Consider the following 12,103-nt stretch of genomic DNA (forward strand, 5'->3'; position numbering starts at 1 on the left):
GATACAGCTTAGATTAGTAAAAACCACCACCTCTTTACCATGATAACTGCAACTGTGCTAGGGCTTTACTGGTTAAGCACTTTTATAAAGAGGGCTCTTTCCTTCACACTGCCAGCCAGCATCAGTCCACCATCAATCAAGTGTCCAATTTTCCCAAGTTAGCTGTGTAGAGGTGCCTTTTAGTACAGAACTCTCACACAGCTCATCCTCAGAGGAAACTCTCTGCTTCCTCTTGGGTATGCTGTACCAAGGACAATGTGGCAAAGGGGAACACATCACAAACCAAAATCAAACGGTAGCCAGGAGAAATTGTTCCCCTAGTTACTCAAGACCAAGAATTAATTTCATAGGCATCACTCAAAAGACAAAAAGTAAAAAAAAATAAATCAATGCATAACAGGCTACAACACATCTGTGACACTCGGGTGCACATCTATCTCATTGCTACCAAGACACCAGAGTGAGAAATAAACTCATGAGAAGCAGCTGGCTAAAATCCAGCCTGATTTCCAGGGTTTAGGAAAGAGACAATTCTTTGTTAATGTATTATCCCCCAGAAGGAGTGACGTTCCTCAGGGGTTACAACGGGACTGGCACTGTTCAGATGTGTGCCAGCAGCAGGGGCAGTGGGATGGAGCTCAGCAAGGGCTGCTGATCACATCAGGCTGTGAGGTGCAGCCAGCACGCTGCAGGGGAGGGATGCCATCCACAGAGATGCACAGGAGTGAGATGTGGGCTAATGCAAACCCTACAAAGCTCAACAAGCACAGCAATTGCGAGGTCCTGCCTGGGACAGGGCAATCCCAAGCAGGAGCACAGTCTGGGCAAAGAAGGGATTGAGAGCATCCCTGCCCAGAAGGACTCAGGGGTGGTGAGTGATGAGAAGCCCCACATGACAAGGCAATGTGCACTGGAGCCCAGAAAGCCCTCACGTCCTGGGTGTCATCAGGAGCAGCATGGCCAGCAGGGTGAGGGAGGGGATTCTGCCCCTCTGCCCCACACTGCTGAGAGCCCACTGCAGTGCTGCACCCAGCTCTGGGCCCAGGGTATGAGCAATATGGACCTGCTGAAGTGAGTCCAGAGGAGGCTGGAAAGATGATCAGAGGGCTGGAGGACCTCTGCAATGGAGACAGGATGAGAGAGCTGGGGCTGTCCACCCTGGAGAAGAAAAGGCTCTGGGAAGGCCTTAAAGTACCTTCCAGCCCAAGGGGCTACAGAGCTGCAGAAGGGCTTCTGACAATGGATAATGGCTTCAAACTGAGAGCAGTCAAGGTTGGATTAGCTATTAGGAATTAATTCTTCCCTGTGGGGGTGGAGAGACCCTGGCACAGGCTGCCCAGAGAAGCTGTGGATGCCCCATCCCTGGAAGTGTCCAAAGCAGGGCTGGACAGGGCTCTGAGTGACTTGGACTGGTGACAGCTCTTCCTGCCCATGGCAGGGGGGCTGGAGCTGGACAGTCTTTAAGGTTCTTTCCCAATCCAAACCATTCAATGATTCTAAAATAAAATTATCTCCCTTTAAAACTAAGCAACAAACCATTACTGAATAAGTGACCCGATTTTGTGCCAAGAAAATAAAGAAGCAAGCAAAAAAAACACCCCTAGACCTTAAAGGATAATTCACCCTGTTCTCCCAAAAAAAGAACCAGCCATTCCAATACAGAAATTTCACATAAATAATTTCAACATCACAACATACCTTAAGTGGCTGTAGAAAAGTGTACTTTTCACAGTTCCCCTAATCACCTCTCTTTCTTCTGCCAGTTTAAATGTTTGGTCTGACTCTTCAAAGTCACTAATGGAATTCAATTCCTGATACATAAACCACACCACATCTCCATGCCTTTGAGGTAACACAGAGCATAGAAAGATACATTCAAAGGCAGAGGTGGTGCATCCCAGGATTAAGAGAACTATCCAAGTCACAAACCTTCAGGGAGAGATGAAGTGAGATTCATAACATTTAGCACCATACCATTGTATTTTACTTTTACAGATTTTGAGGCAGAAGCAGAAGAGTTTCAGCTAACCCATGAACTCCACTTCATGTTATGAAATGATCTGCAGCACAGGAATCAAAAAGGGGAAATGATCTAGATTGCTCCCAAAATGTGCTCAAGCTCTTGCCATGGCAACCTAATTAAGAGTCCTTCTGATGACTCACAAGACACCAGTCCAAAGATCTGCTACTGCAAGATGCTTCAGCATACACACTATGAAAAGCCAGCCACTCCTGAAAAACCCAGGTCAAAATCCTCTTCCCTCCTGACACCACCAGAGAGTTTCAGTTACTCAAAGTTATTGTATATTAATGAAAAGGGAAGATAAACAATGTGTCAGGTGTCTGTGCTGACACATGCTACTTTGCATCTGTCTCTCTTTTTCTGGGGACACTTGAGTTCTCTTTCCAGGTACAGCACATCATGCTTAGCAAAGTTCTCTGCTTCCATGAGAGTAACAAATACAAGAAAATAACCACCTTGGAAGAGACAGGTTGAAATTCTTCATAAAAAGTTTTAACACCTAAATTTATTCCAGCAAAAATTCATAGGATAGTACCTTGCAGTTCCTGCTTGCTGTTGACCAAAAGTTTCTAAAAGCATGTTTGCATTCAAAGAGGAAGGAGTCTGGAGGGAACACCACAGCATAAAGCTGCCCTTCCAAAAAGAAAGACTTCCCAACTGATTTCATTTCAAAGCAACTCACAATAGCTGCTGTAGCTATGACTCTCCAAGGCAGAAGATCCCTGAGGAGTCACAAATGTAACAAACCAGCACTGCTGATATATCCCTTACAGGAGACACATCAGGTCCCTTACAGGAGTCACATCTCCCCTGAAACACACAGACAGGGCCAGGAATGAAAAACTGGCTGGGAGATACCTGGCTACAGACAGCACATGAAAAACAAGGTTTGCAACAAGAAGTGACTAATGGGACTAATATTAGGTCAACTAACATGGTGGGAAGCACCTATGAGGGACAGTTCCCTTAATTAATCTAAAAAGAGCTGGACTGGAAAAGGGAACCATCGAATGGTTTCACAATTCTAAAATAAGCACTCCTGATTTTCCTCTAATGCAATTACTGTGCAATGTTCAAGAGAAACTTGAACACCACAAAAGAAGTTTCCATATCTACAAGTTTACTCAAGGAATGATCACACACCATCTCTGAAATGACTGAAAAAAAAAACATTCTGCAGGACAGTAGTTCTTCTAAAGGGCTGACACCAAGCTCAGGTGAACTACTTGCATTTCAGCAGATACCTACACTCCTAACATTGTGCATTTTTACTTATTTCAGCTGTCAGTATCCTTAGGGCTATGTGGAAAAACAAAACAAAAACCCCAGAACCTTTGAAATTAATTGCTGCACCATCTTAACATAATTTTATTTAATTAGGGATTACAAAAATTACTTAAATAGGAGTTTACAACAGTACAACATCATCACTTTCTACAGCACTAAGAGGCTTCAATCAAACAAGAGCTCTTAAATCAAATGATGAAATGGTCAAGAAATCAAAATTCCCTGCCTCGCCTTGCTGCCCTCACTGCTTGTGATGCAGCCCATAAACTGTAACGCAACCTTTATATTCCCCAAAAATTACAAAAATAAAAGGCATGCAGTGACAATTCTGGAATCTGACCAACCATCCATTAGAAACAGAAGTTAAATAAGGGGATTTCACAGAATTCAGATGTATTGAAATCTATTAAAATAATTCTTCATTACTGAGTCAAACAAGATTTAAATAAACAATGTGAGAGACATTGTAATTTATGGATCTTCAAACTATCCCATTTAGCTCCTAAAATACAGATTTTAATTTTCCCTTCATAGTATTTTTGAAATCAGTTTAGCTTGGTTATCTAATTCAAGGACTTGCTCAAAGTCTGGATTTTCTGAGTTTTTATATAAATCTCAGAGGCATCCATCCACAAGTTAGAGCACCATAATGAATACAAGAGACAAGATGTAGAAACTTGTTATACTTATTAGCATTTCTCAATGCTTGCTCATAATTCTGAAAGTTAAACCCAGCCTATTTCGAGAGAAAAGCTTCTGTATTTCTGGCCAACAATCGTTCCCCTTGTTCACTAAAGAGCGCAAGAGCATCTACTTCTGAAACACAGATTTGACATTTCTTCCTAGATTTAATAGTGTTAAGTCCTCAACCTGCATCAACACGAGGAGTGACTGCCAGTGCTAAAGGGAGAGCAGAACTACTCTTCAGACTCCACTCCAACAACTCTGAGACCTTACTCAGCAGGATTCCTTAGGGAAGCAAAGACCCTTGCATGGTCAGCCTCAAAGCAAAAATCTAATCCATCTTTCTTGGATGGAAACTATAAATCCGGCCCCATATGGCTGTTAACATTTTTTTTATTATTTTTACATATCTACACATACATGTAAGTTTCCAGGCAAGAAGGAAAACTCACTAAACAGAGTTTATTTCTGTTTCTGAGATTTAAAAAAAAGTATATACAGGCAGAAAGTAATAACTGCAATCACAAATTAAGAAGCTGGGGAGTTGAAGGCTGTTTGCTATTTCCAGGTTAAATAAATGAAGAAAGTTGACATGCAACTCTCTCACAGAACTTAAATACATTTGTACATTTGTCAGCACACACAAATGCCCTGAAGTTTTTTTATGACTTTTTGGGAAAATATTCCATAACCCTGTAATGTGAGGCTCTTCTGGGTCTAATGATGTTAAACCCGTCACCATAATACCAGTTAAGGGCAACACCAGTCAGACAGCACAGCTATGCCAGGACTCTGCCCAGAATGCTCTGTGGATGGATGGAGCTCCTCAGAGAAACACTGTTTACTCCAGCTCCACCCTATTACAGAGTTAGCAGAGTTTGGATATTGCTCAATGTCAATTACAGACATAAAACGGAACTATGTTAGTCAATTCTGATGAGTCAATCTACTGCTTTTCTTAGAGATTACAAATCTAAATAATCACCTCCAGAACAGCACTTGTTTAGCCAACAGACTATTTTCAAGAAGATGTCTTTGCTGTCAATCATTACCTCTGTAATTCATAGAAAAAGACTATTTGCCCTGGTGACTGGAGCTTCTGTTTGCTTTCAATCATATTTTAAGACAAGCTGAACTTCTCAGGGTCATATCTGAACCCTCAGATCCAACAGCCAACACCTGATTTAAGGTTTTCCAATTATCTTGATTATTTTAGTTTTCCTCAGTCCTTTCTTAAGAGAAGCCTTCATTCATAGCACTGACAAACTATACTAGACTACAAAAATGGTAATTTCCATAAGAACTTTTCCTTTTATAAAGCTGGAGAGCAGGCAACAAGGCAAAGGGCAGCAAAACCAGGTCTCTTGGACAAGACTCCCAAGTACTGCCTTGGGCAGCAGAGTTTGATCCCAAATCTTCCCTTCTCATTAGGCAACACATAACCCAGGTGCTATAACATGGTCACTGCTTCAGTTTTCATCCTCTTCTGGAAGGCCAAAATGAGATTCCAAGGCTAACAACCAATATCACAGTATCTGTTCAGGTGCCTGAGGGACAAACACCACTGTGACTGCTCTGAAACAGCAAAGCTGGTCTCCAACTGCCCCTTCAAAAAATCACAAACCTCTAGGGCAGGTGTAATATCTAAAAGTACTTAAAGTAATGTATCTAAAATAAAACTAAATATCTATGTTTAGGCAATTTAATTTCACATCACAAATGGGTGCCACTTGAAAAAATGTTTAGGAAGTGTTTCCCAAGTGCTCCACCAGTCAACATGTACAACAAACATCACACACCCAAAGAGAGGAGGAAATTCTGTGTGCTTAAGCATCATTCCCTGAAGAAAGGGGGAAGAAGCCTTGTGCTGCTGAAGAACACTCTGAAATGTACTGTCATGAGTATCTGTGAACCAAAGAAAAAGCCCCAAGGTCCTGGATCCTCCCGTCTTCTTTTGCAGCAAGGCAAACGACCAAATACACTGCAACCAAACAAATACATTCAATGTGCCCCCAGCTGAAAAAACCTGGAAACAATCACAGAAGGTTTTTGTACCAAATCGGTACAAGCCTTTGCTCGAAGCAAGGTTTGGGACACTGGCTAATTTTTGAGAGATTAACTTTGCTTTGTAAACATTTCTCTAATATAGTACGAAGCATATACAAAGTCTCTATCAAGAATGGTGCCTCAAGTGACCTCCTCCAAGGTATCTCTTTAAATTCTCCTAAGAAGTTTCTCCATCACTACTAAACTCCAGTCAGAAGAAACTTAGGACTTGAATAGCAGGTGTGACAGGTTACAAGAACCATGCATTCATAAACTGTGTGGGAGAGACTTCTCAGGCATCCCTGTGTTACACTTAGTGCATGTCTGCATCACTAAGGTCTCTTTTACAATGAACCCCCACACACACATTTTCTTTGCTAAAATTTTGAGTTTCTGTGAACAGACTTTACTTTTGCTTATTCTTTGTCTATACGTGATATTCAATAAAGTCAAAATGTTATGTGGTGATTAATTTGGTGGTCAATATTATAAATTATAGCAATTCATCAAACAAACAAAAAAATTAAATCTTCTGACACCTATTAAAAGGGGTACCATCTGCCAGAGCAGTAACTTCACATGTAACAGTGGAAAGTAAAATATAATGACACAAATAACTTTTGCCTCATTTCTACAAGTGTAGCAAAACCTTCTGAAACTGCTTAGCCAGGGGAAGAGCTCAGAGCCTCCAGTGCAGCAGGATGTTCTGGATGGGTGTGATCAGCACACACATCTACCACTCCATACAGGATGTCACCCGTAACTCAGCGTCTACAGACTTTTTCTCAAAGCAAGCACCTCAGCAGATGAGCTGAGAAGCTGCTGTGGCTGAGAATGAATATTTGGAAAAATATACCCATCCATGAGGAGCTTCCCAGGTGCACCTGGCCAGGAAAGTGAAGAGAAAATGGCACAGAAAGTCGCACAATTGAAGCAACACCGGCTGCAAGAGCTGGCTGGGGTGTCAGAAGGACCTTCTACAATTCTGTGCAGCTGCCTTCCCTCCCAAATCTATGCACCGCCATGCTTTACTCAAAGTCAGTAAATAAAACAATAAAAACTTTTCAGACGTGTTTCTTCAGATGTCAAGCTGTTTGTCTGGGCAGCTCTAGCAGCCAGAAAAAGATCATTCATTCCACATTTCTGGAAATGCTTCTCTGTTTTTTCATTCGATGTTTTAACAGATAAACTTCAAAGGAGATAAGGCATTTCACACACGAGTGACTGAACATAAGTACTGTTCTCACAGTCACATACATTCAACTCCCTGAATTGCTGACAAATTAATTCTATTTAATTTACAGCCAAGTTCTATTTGAGCTATTTTTAAGTCTCATGTTTCAAATCTTGCAGGGTTTGCAGTTAAAACAATTTGTTACATTCACTTAGTAAGAAAAAACAATTTGTTATCAATAAAGACTGACTAAAAAAAATACACAACAGGGCAAGGATTAAAAGCAGCACAAAGTAATTTTTCACTGATGCAGCCATTTCCCACACTTGGCAGTATACCTGGATGTTTTAAAATATTCAATGTTTTAAACATCTATGTATTAACCCATAAATATCTTCATCCAAAGATGTTTGTGAACTTAGAGAAACATCTTACACTAATACTACAGTTCTCTACTAATTATAACTCAACAGTTTTTGAACCGTCCTGCTATATTTAACTTTTTGGTGATGGATTCTCTGAGTGTTTGAAGGGGAGGGAAGGATTACAGAGGAAAGGGATCTTTAGAAAGGAACTTGCAATTTAACTACAAGTAGCAGAATTTCAATAAACAGAAAGATTAGCTACAACATTCAGTAATATCCCCCAGAATTTTATGCCCTTGTGGACAGGCTTAATATTTCTTTCCTTTCAGTAAATTTGAAGTCAACAGTGAGGAACTTCTTGCAGTGTAAATCGATTATATTAAGCATAGCTAGAATACTCAGACCAAGGGAGTTAGAAAGCAAATTGAAATTGTTTATTTAAACCTAAGCCATTTACTTCCTAAATTAACACAGTCTGAAAAAAAGAGGCCATTAAAGCTGTTGAGGAACAACCACAGTTATTCCTGTAAACACACAGAATTTTGGCTGCTTCCAGTTTGGATCAATCCTGAATTCAAGCCCTTCTAAGGAGTATTTAAACAGGGGCAAATGAATGTGTTATTTTATCACAAGGTGCAGTAAGGAAAGCACATAAGATCTGCTCAGGCTAAAGAAAGCCCAAACTCACATGACACCAGTGTAAGCCTTAGGTCCTCTGTGCATTTAACAGCCCAGCTCGAGCCCTTTAAAATAATTCAAGACAGCCTCATCTTCTAATTTAACCTTTGTGTTTGCACTTGGGGGGTGGGGAGGGATCTCAGCATAAAGTTTCACCTTCTCACTGCAGACGTTCAGCTTCCCTTTGGCTGAAACCTCTGCACCTCATGGTGCCAGAAGCATGGTATGGAGAGAAAACACGGGCAATGCATGAATGCAGAAATGATAATATTCGAAAAATATTCAACTCACATTTTTGCTTCGCACATTATTTACATAAATAGCTGCAGGCTGTTGTGGAACTATTAATTTTGAAGGAGCATATGAGTCAAATCTTATTTTTGATAGGTAACTGCAAGATGCCTCCAATTAGACAAAGATAATCATACTTTAATAGCTGCTCTTGTAATTAAACCATATTACACAGTGTCACAAGTACTGAAAAGCAGGGCCAGAAGGGAATTCAAAAGGCCACCAGGCTTCTCCTGCCCCCTGCTTCAAAGCACCACCAGCTATTACAGCACTTCTCTGAAACTGCACCAAAAAATCATTATTTTAGCAAGTGTCTAAAGCCTCTAAAGCACGTACAGAGATTATCAGCTTTCAGAAATATTTTACACAGAAACTTAGGCTGCAAACAATTCATGTAAAAAAAAAAATCTGCAAAAACTGAACAAAGAAATTATTCAGAAGGAAAGACACTGGCCAGTAATTCCAAATTCACCAAAATGCCATAAAAAACCTTAGGAAGTGCACATACAGGGCAACAGTCAAGTCTCATTCAACTACCAGCTGTTAATTAATAAGAGCTACATGACAGAATGCAAAACAGATACCATTCCCTGCTGAATAAACCAATCAAGGAATTCCGAGAGGTGCAGTTTTAATATTATCACACCCCACTAGGAATATACATTTGTCTGGGCTTGATAATACCCAAAGAGCATAATTATCTCTCAAAGACATACTGTCATAAATATTACTCAACTGCTGCTTTTGTATGGTCTCCTTTATTTGTAAATACCTATATTTTTAAAGACATAAATTCTGTTTTATACAACTGTGTTCAATGCACACAGAACACATTGAAATTTCAGAACTCTGTGTCTGAAACATAAAGAAGATGATGTAACTAAACTTAAGAAAAAAATCAATGCTATCAGCATTCAGAAAGTTCAGCAGCATGCCAGTCCCTATGTACAAACTCACATTCTAAGACTATTCTGCCTGGTCCCAACAGCACCAGACACGACCTCCTCCTGCCCTGAGGTGTTCCTGTCTGACCAAGTCCCAACAACAGGTACATTACACTACAAATGAGACACACATTAAATACAAAAAGTTTAAGCCAAATGCATCCTAGCTGGCTGACCCAATAGTTTCTCACACCACGGGAAAACCATAAAATATGAACTACAATATTCTTACAGCAGCCAGGCCACCACAGACAGAAACCTATCAAGGCACCATCATGCCACTTACAGATCTTCTTCGATGCCAATTTCTATAGGACAACTGAAAACAACAAAAGTCAAGTTACTCCTGAGCCCATAACAGGTACCATGCTTATTCTACTTCACAAACTATTTCGTGGTCTTTCTTTTCTTCTGCAGTTAAAGGCATATGCCACATCAACAGGTATTAGGTAATAGCTATTAATTAAAGGTACACAGTATTTTAAATAAAAATCTATTATTTAAAAGCTTCGATACCAAGGTGCAAGCTCAGGATGTTAAACTTCCTCTGACTACATGAACTCGAGGTGTTGAAAAGGAAGACACACTTCCTGATGAACCACACTGCTTAGGATCTTGAATTAAGAGTTTTTGACAGGTAAGTTAAAAAAAAAAAAAACAACACGTGAAGGAAAAACTTTACAACATTTTGATGTTAATCAAATTTCATTTCTGATCTACACTGAAACTGTTCTTCCACACATTGTTATTTGCCTCACTGAAACTGAAGAGCCTAGGTCATGTAATTTAATCTTTGATTCATCATGCAAATTAAATCACACCATTCCCACAAGACAGCATATAGGTTTTAAATAAATCCTGGGCACCTACATGATCCCTCACCAGAAATGAAAATTCAAAAAATTTTAAAACACCAAAACCGGATACATCCTAGTTTCAGTACCGGTAGCATTCAACGTATTTGCAGGGAAAAAAAAAAAAAAAAAAAAAAGAAAAAAAAAGAAAAAAAAAAAAAAAAAAAAAAAAAAAAAAAAAAAAAAAGGACAAAACTTTTCTTACCCTACAGAAGAGAGAGATCATGCTGCGTTAGCTGTCTGTAGGGCAGCCTGCACAGAACACAGGCTCCGAGAAGCCCTCCCGCACGGCCACCGCTGCGGAGGCCTCTCGGGGCTCCCGACAGGAACAACAATTGTAGGAAGAGGCCTGGGAGCGGACCCCGCGAGGCCGCGCAAGGCCCCGCACCTCCGGCCGAACAAAGAGCGGTGGTCCCGGCAGCGCCCCCGGCCCGGCCCTGCCCCGGGACGGGACAGGCGCTGCCCCTCCGCCCTCCTGGGGAGCGGCCCGGGCGCTGCGGTTCGCTCCGGGCCGAGCCGTGCGCAGCTTTACGTTGATCGTTCCCCGGGCTCGACGTTTGCGGAGCTCAGGGACCGGGGCGCTGCCGCACGGGAAGCGCAGCCCCGGCCGTGCCCTTCCCTTCGGGCTGCCCGGCCGCGCCGCGCGGCGCCCCTGGAGCGGCGGCTGCGATCCCCGGAACTGCCCTCTGCCCAGGCCGCCGGGACCCGGCCGGTCCCTCCCGGCGCCGAGCGGAGAAACGGGCCCGGAGCGCGGCGGGCACTGGCCGGGCCGTGCTCCCCGCGGCCCGCAGGGCACGGCCCGGTCCCGCGCCGGACAATGCCCACGGCTCTCGCCCCCCGCAGCCCCGGTACCTGTGCGTCCGGCGGGCCCCGCCCGCCCGCTGGCGGCTCTCGGCTCCGGCGCTGCGGCTGCGGCAGAGGCGGCGCGGCCCCGGCTCGCCCGGCCCGTCCCCCCCGCCCCGCGCTCACGGCGTCGCACCGGCCCGGCCCTCCCGCCCGCGCTTCCTCCCGCGCCCGCGCACAGCGCCCCCTGCCGCCGCGGAGGACCGAGCGCGCCGCCGAGCGCCCCCCGCGGTTTCGTTATTGCCTCCGTTTATTGTTCACGATGCCCTTTGTCACTAGTGGAGTCATAGAGTCGCCAGAGACCTTTCGGATCAGCCGGTCCAACCATCCACACGCTGCCACTGTACTCCTAAGCCACTAGACCACATCACCCAGCACCAGGTCCAGATGCCTTTTGAGCACCTCCTCCACCTCCCTGGCAATGTGTTCTGATGATACCTGACCTCCTGAACAGGGAAAAATAGGTTTCTAATATTTAATCTGATTCTCCCGCCTCAGCTTAAGGCCATTTCCTCCTGCCAGGGAGCTGTACAGAGCAAGGAGATCCCTCCTGAGCTCCTGGGGACTAAACAACCCTGGCTCCCTCGGCCAGTCCTCATATGACAAGTTTCCTAAAGCCTTAGTGCCCTTCACTGGGCACACTCCAGCACCTCTATGTCCTTTTTAAAGCGAGGGCCCCAAACCCGCAGGCAGAACTCGAGGTGCAACCTACTCTTTTATTCTTTATTAGGAGTTAACAGTCTTTGTAATTAGAAATAAATTTTATAATTAGAAATAAAATATAATTTTTATTTCTTGCTATTTATTTGTTATTTGTACTTACTGCTCTTTTCATCATTTTTAACCCCCCTCTGCCCTGCCCTTCTGCAGACCCTTTACACCCTCTGTAGTGACAAAACTTCTTTTCCATGGCA

The 12,103-nt window shown here is 43.0% G+C and overlaps 1 protein-coding gene across 3 annotated transcripts in view; it reads right to left on the bottom strand.

The window, feature by feature from the left end:
• Positions 1–11,586, bottom strand: part of CAB39 (calcium binding protein 39) — a 47,409-nt gene extending 35,823 nt beyond the window's left edge. Inside the window, exon 1 of one of the 3 annotated variants that reach the window (XM_083868995.1) lies at positions 11,493–11,586. The gene's annotated coding sequence lies outside the window, so the exon portion shown is untranslated. Of the gene's footprint in view, positions 1–10,551; positions 10,663–11,198; positions 11,301–11,492 lie in introns of those variants that run through there. The other 2 variants (XM_083868994.1, XM_083868996.1) reach the window with 2 other exon arrangements.
• Positions 11,587–12,103: the final 517 nt, after the last annotated feature.

The sequence above is a fragment of the Zosterops lateralis genome (genome assembly GCF_965231275.1).
Source record: "Zosterops lateralis genome assembly, chromosome: 10".
NCBI lineage: Eukaryota > Metazoa > Chordata > Aves > Passeriformes > Zosteropidae > Zosterops > Zosterops lateralis.